At 31.9% G+C, this 6,000-nt stretch overlaps 1 long non-coding RNA gene across 1 annotated transcript; it reads right to left on the bottom strand.

The window, feature by feature from the left end:
* Positions 1 to 3,022: 3,022 nt before the first annotated feature.
* Positions 3,023 to 5,926, bottom strand: LOC139877721 (uncharacterized). The gene is made up of 5 exons (XR_011768745.1): positions 5,603 to 5,926; positions 5,144 to 5,285; positions 4,618 to 4,685; positions 4,111 to 4,437; positions 3,023 to 3,417 (listed from the first exon to the last, which is right to left on the bottom strand). It is a non-coding gene; the product is annotated as an uncharacterized lncRNA (long non-coding RNA).
* Between the last annotated feature and the right edge of the window lie 74 nt (positions 5,927 to 6,000).

Raw genomic sequence — 6,000 nt, 5'->3', positions numbered from 1 at the left:
AACCCGACGAAATAACACCTTTGTCCCAAAACCAATGCAAAGCTTTCATAAGTTCTTCCTTAATCAACCACCAAAACCGTTTGTATAAATAAAAATTGAACCCGTCTGGACCTGGCGCCTTTGAAGCACTACAATTTTTGATGGCTCCCCACACTTCTTCTTCGCTAAACTGCCTTTCCAACGAGCCTGCATCTGACTCAGAAATTTTCGAGCAATCAAAACCTGCAAAACATAAGTTAGTCGAGTTGTGCTCTTCGAAAAACGATTTGAAGTGCCGAAAAACCTCATTTTTGATCTCTTTTGGAGATTCCTGCCACACCCCATCAATGTGCAACCCCCTAATATCATAACATATACTTATACTTATATAAATATAATAATTATAATTATTTGTTTATTAATTTTCTTAATTCTTAAACCCTTTATCCAAAAGAATTTGCTTAATTCTTTATTAACGTGTCGACACACATTAAAATCTATAGTTAATATTAAAATCCTATAATGATGATGTCATTATTATGCTAAATTCCTTGTTGAGAAAAAATCAAAAGGAAAAAGAAAAAAATTTAAGCATGGTGGATGATGTCATTAATCTAAATAATTTTGAATTAAAACTAGTTAAAGACCCGCGATTTCGCGGGTTTTATGAAATGATAGAATTTGATAGAATATTTGTTAGGTTAAATGATAGAATTTGATAGAGTATTTGTTAGGTTGATTAAAAAGCAAATAATATTAGATAAACCACAAAGGGTTGTGATATATTCAATAAGATAAATAGTCCTCATAATCCGTTGTACATATCTAACCATCAAAGGGTTGTAATAAGAAATGCTTATGAGTAAAAGTGCATACGAAGCTGAAATTAAACGATTTTTTATCATGGATGGAAATACTAAATAGATACACATATAACTATTTCATTAGCATAAGCGTCACAAGAATTGACCCATTATATGGACCCACGAATTTGCGGAGATTTTTGAGGGATGAATCACCATTGACTTGTATGAATCACTATATCTTGTATAGTATTTGTTACGTTTATAATAAATTGATTCAGTTGCAATATTAGTGTTACCCTAAATCCCAAACTCTTCTAAATCCTTTGATTTAAAAACTAAATCTAAACCCTAACCCTAAATCCCAAGCTTTAAACCCTAGAATCTAAACCCTAAATCTAAACTCAAAACCCTAAACTTAAACTCTAAACCCTAAACCCTAATTCCAAACCTAGACCCCAAATCCTAAATCTAAATTCAAAACCCTAAACCTAAACTCCAAAACCCTGCACCCTAAATCTAAACCCTAAACCCTAACCTAAACCCTAAAAACTCTAAACCCTAACCCTAAACCCCAAGCAGTAAAATATTAACCCTAAACCCTAGAATCTAAATCCTAAACCCTAAATCCAAACCCTAAACCCTAAATCTAAACCCAAAACCCTACACTCTAGAATCTAAACCCTAAATTCAAAATCTAAACCCAAAACCCTAAACCTAAACTCCGAACCCTAAAATTTAAACCCTAAATCCTAAACCCTAAACCCTAAATTTGAACCCAGAACCCTAAACCTAACTCTAAACCCTACACCCTAAATCTAAACCCTAAACACTAACCTAAAGCCTAAAAATTCTAAACCCAAACCCCAAACCCTAAGCCCTAAATATAAACCCTAAACCCTAGAATCTAAACCCTAAACTTATACCCTAAATCTAAACCCAAAACCCTACACCTAAAATCTAAACCCTAAAATCTAAACCCTAAACCTAAACTCTAAACCCTAAAATCTAAACCCTAAACTATAAATCTAAACGCTAACCCTAAATAAAACCATAATCAATTATATCATAAATAAATATATCATAATATTCAGATTTTAATTTACACCATAAACAATTATATCATAAATATATCATAAACAATAAAAAAAAACCATAAACCATTTAAACAATTAATAGCATAAATACATCATAATATACAGATTCAGATTTTAAATAAAAACATAAACAGTCATATCATAATTACATGATACATCATAATATACAGATTACAAATTACAGATTTGATTAATAACATAAATAAATTATAGCAAAAGTATATTCATTAGATCTATATGTTAATTTAAGTGTGTATTATAATCAGTATAGTGTACAATGCAAATATGAATGGAATTTGCTTACCTCAACATCCACAAGGATGAATTTATATGATAACATTGAGTCTGGCTTCATAGATGGTGTCTTGATCCATTGATTGATAATCTTTATTTTTTACTTTCTATGTCGTTTTGTTCCATGGTAATCATGTTATCCTGATTTTTACTTTCCAGACGTTTTGTTCCTTGGTAATCATGTTAAGTGGGGTGAACTCCATATATTCAACAATTTATTCGTATGTATTGTTTTGTAAATTTTCTTATGTTTTGGTGTGAATAAGTCTTAAGAATATGGAGGTATTTATAGTAGAAAAAGGATACGTATCACGTGAAATAAGGAAAAGATATGTGAAATATATGATAACCATTCCGAATTCAAATCCAATTAGAAAACTAAGGGATTGATATTGTTATTTTATTTATTTAGCTTCATTATTTTTAGAAGATAATTAACTAAAATAAAAATATCATATACTTAGCCGTAAAATAAAACAGGTTATGTCAGCTCAGAATTTATTGAAAATCGTGCCACCTGAATTTTACTCATTATTCAGCTGTAGGCACTTATTGATTGTTGGGTATTTGAATACCCAACATTTTTTGGTGCTACAGTTCTGTTCCTTAGATCATAAAAATGATTTTCTGCTATTAACCTTGTATATTTCTTCATTGGTGGCCCCCAATGAGATCAGCATATTTTTTGAAATGCACATAGATTAGTTAGCGCCGATCTTTACATTTATGCAGTAAATGCACATGATCGAAGTATTTAGAGTATGATACATGATATGCTATCAGTTATATGCCAAAACATGTATATTTAATCACATTACCCAACTCATTCTTACCATCTATTATATTTTAGAGCCCATGAGTAGTCTCAATTATCTCAACTAACTTGTTTTTTAAAACTGCATCTGTGTGCAGAGGTTGCTGATGAAAAATTGGTATATTTTAGGTGCATTGTAAAAGTAAATCTAACATAACACAATTAAAAGTAATAATGTAAATGAGTTCAAGGATCTAAGGTCACTGAATATATGGCCCCCAAATGTTCGATGAAATGCTTTGATGGATGAAAGTATATTAGAAAGACCCGCGGTTTCGCGGGTTTTATAGAACGACTCTAGCATGTTTCCATCATATGTTGGAATGAATATATCACTTTCTAACGAAACGTAGTAATCGAGTGAGACCATTTGTGACTAATGGTTTTGAAAAGACCCGAGCTCCAAACGGTCCAACATCTCCTTTCGAACCTATTCAAATAACATAATCATATATTATAACAAATTTTAGAATTTCGCACTCAATCACATGTTTTATAACATTTTACAAGTAAAGGTGGCAACTTTGACCCATTGATGTATATATGGGTGAATTTTGGCTGTGATCTCTGATCTCTGACCAGCCACATATGTTGAACGAGTTAAAAGTTTCCCAAAGTATTAGTTTTGTCCTTATTAAACTACCCATTTTGACACATTACGCAGACCATCCGACCCGACTATTTGGACACCTTTGTGATCATACAGTGATTATTCATTAAAAGTTAAACTTAAAAGCCACATAGTCCTTTTTTTAACTATCCATTTTGACACATTACCCAAACAACACAACCCAACTATTTGGACACCGTTACTTAAAAGCATTTGGTAAACCAAACCCACTGACCAGATTTGGGTATGCTGCAGCTAATTTAGCGATTCGTCTTCCGCCATAAATTTGATATTTTGATCGATTTTTAACGCGCATAGAATAAACGCGGTTTATTCGGGTGTCAAAAGACATAACCCTTCTTTTCTTTTAAGATCTGAATCGATTTCTTTTTCTTTCCACCATGGATACGCGTATCAAACAATTTTAAACGTGACCCATATAAGTGACAATAATAATAAAAAACTAAAACGGTTAAAGATACAAATAATTCAAAATATTGTTTAAAGAATTACCTCATTCTTGTTAATTCTTCTACTTCTTCACTGTTGCACCTTTCGTGCAGCCCGAAAAAGCCAACATATCCATTTCATATCGAAGATAAAGAACCAAAAAAGGCCCGTTTTTCGAAGAATATTCACAACTTTTCGACCTAATTCCTCAATTTGTGAAGTGAATTTTAAACAATGGAAATTTACTCGACAACGAAGTTTTTGAATCTCTAATGGGATCTTGGATACATGAAGTCTGTTCGTTCAGCTCCCTCCATCCAAGAACTCTTTGAGCATATTCGGATGATGTTCAATAATCTCGTACATCTTCAAACAAATGTATATGTGAATCTGTGCAAACAAAGTAGAATTACATGAGATAAAGATATTCATAACTTCTTTGATTGCAAAAAAATTGTCGTTTACTGCATAAACTTGTATGTAGCATTTAAATCAATTTGGCAATTGAATAGTAAAAATGTCAACACTACATCAATACATGTAACCATTATCTTTAGCAAAACAACTTACATAATAGTGTACATAAGGTGTTCTTAAGTTCTGAAACGTACATGCTACAAAATCAGTCCACATGTTAACTGTTTTCATAAGCAAATAATAAGTGGTTAGCGACATAACAAAGGCAAGGTCATGCTCATAGACTGGTCAATGGATAACCAATAAATTTATAGGAGAACTTCATTAAGAGCTAATATATGATGAACATGAGCTAGAGATAATTACCTTTGAATCATCTAGCCCATTATTTAGAGACACGACAAGCACAAAGTTAAGATTATAAACGAAAATGTATTTAGAGTACGAATGTTAGTGATAGGAACTAATGTATTGAAAAAGCATACATGTCTTTTTTTTTGTTTTGTTTTATTTGAGATACTTAACTTCTTGCTTAGCAGTACAACCATTCAGTGTGGCTTCGTCAATAATTGACACATGATAATAATAAGTACCCAGGTACACAATGTATAAAACAAATACAGAGTAAATTGTGACATTAAATTTGAACCAACATTGAATGGATTACAATGATACATACACTGTAATGAAAGAAGTGGCCATCAACGTTAGAGACGTTGACCTTGAAGTGATTGGTCAACAGCTGAACTTTCTGACCATTGGTAGCTAACCGATGTCTAGCCATTTCACACGCATAACCTTCTTCTTTACTTGTTCGAGAGCTATAAAATCATAACGAATAAACAATTCAATTGTCAGCACTAGCAGATTATTATTATTATTAATCCTTACAAACGGAAAACCCTAACTTCTAATGAAATTATACCTTGTAACCTGGATTCGTGTTCCCAAACAGAGCCATTAATTGATTTCAAGCACAAAACAAAATAAATCACTAACAAACAAATACAGAGTAAAATGTGACAATAATTTTGAACCAACATTGAATGGAATACAATGATAAGATAACAAATATAAATGACAGATGACGAAAACTTACCAATTAAATCACATCAGATACAATTAATGTAATACTAACGAATTGAGAGACCATCCGATACTTGATTCGATGAATTTGTAGAGAAAATTGGTAGCTTAATGATACGATTAATGTAATACGAAATTCAAAACTTTTTGATACGATTCATGTAATACTAACGAATTGAGACACCGTCAGATACTTGACTCGATGATTCATGTAATACATACAGATTGAATCAGCAGCAGGTAATTGATTCGAATTGATTCGGTGGATGTAAAAGGATGTAGGTTAAACAATGAGAAATGGGAAGAAAAAAAAGAAGATGGAAAGGGATTAGGTTGGACGCGAGGGATTAGGTTGGACGCGTGTTTGGTTTTAAAGAAGTATTTTAGAGAGGTGTGTAGAGGATGAATAATGACTATTGGATTTAGGGTATTTGGAAGTAATTTTTTATC

The sequence above is a fragment of the Rutidosis leptorrhynchoides genome, chromosome 1 (genome assembly GCF_046630445.1).
Source record: "Rutidosis leptorrhynchoides isolate AG116_Rl617_1_P2 chromosome 1, CSIRO_AGI_Rlap_v1, whole genome shotgun sequence".
NCBI lineage: Eukaryota > Viridiplantae > Streptophyta > Magnoliopsida > Asterales > Asteraceae > Rutidosis > Rutidosis leptorrhynchoides.
This window is presented reverse-complemented; position numbering and strand designations above follow the sequence as displayed.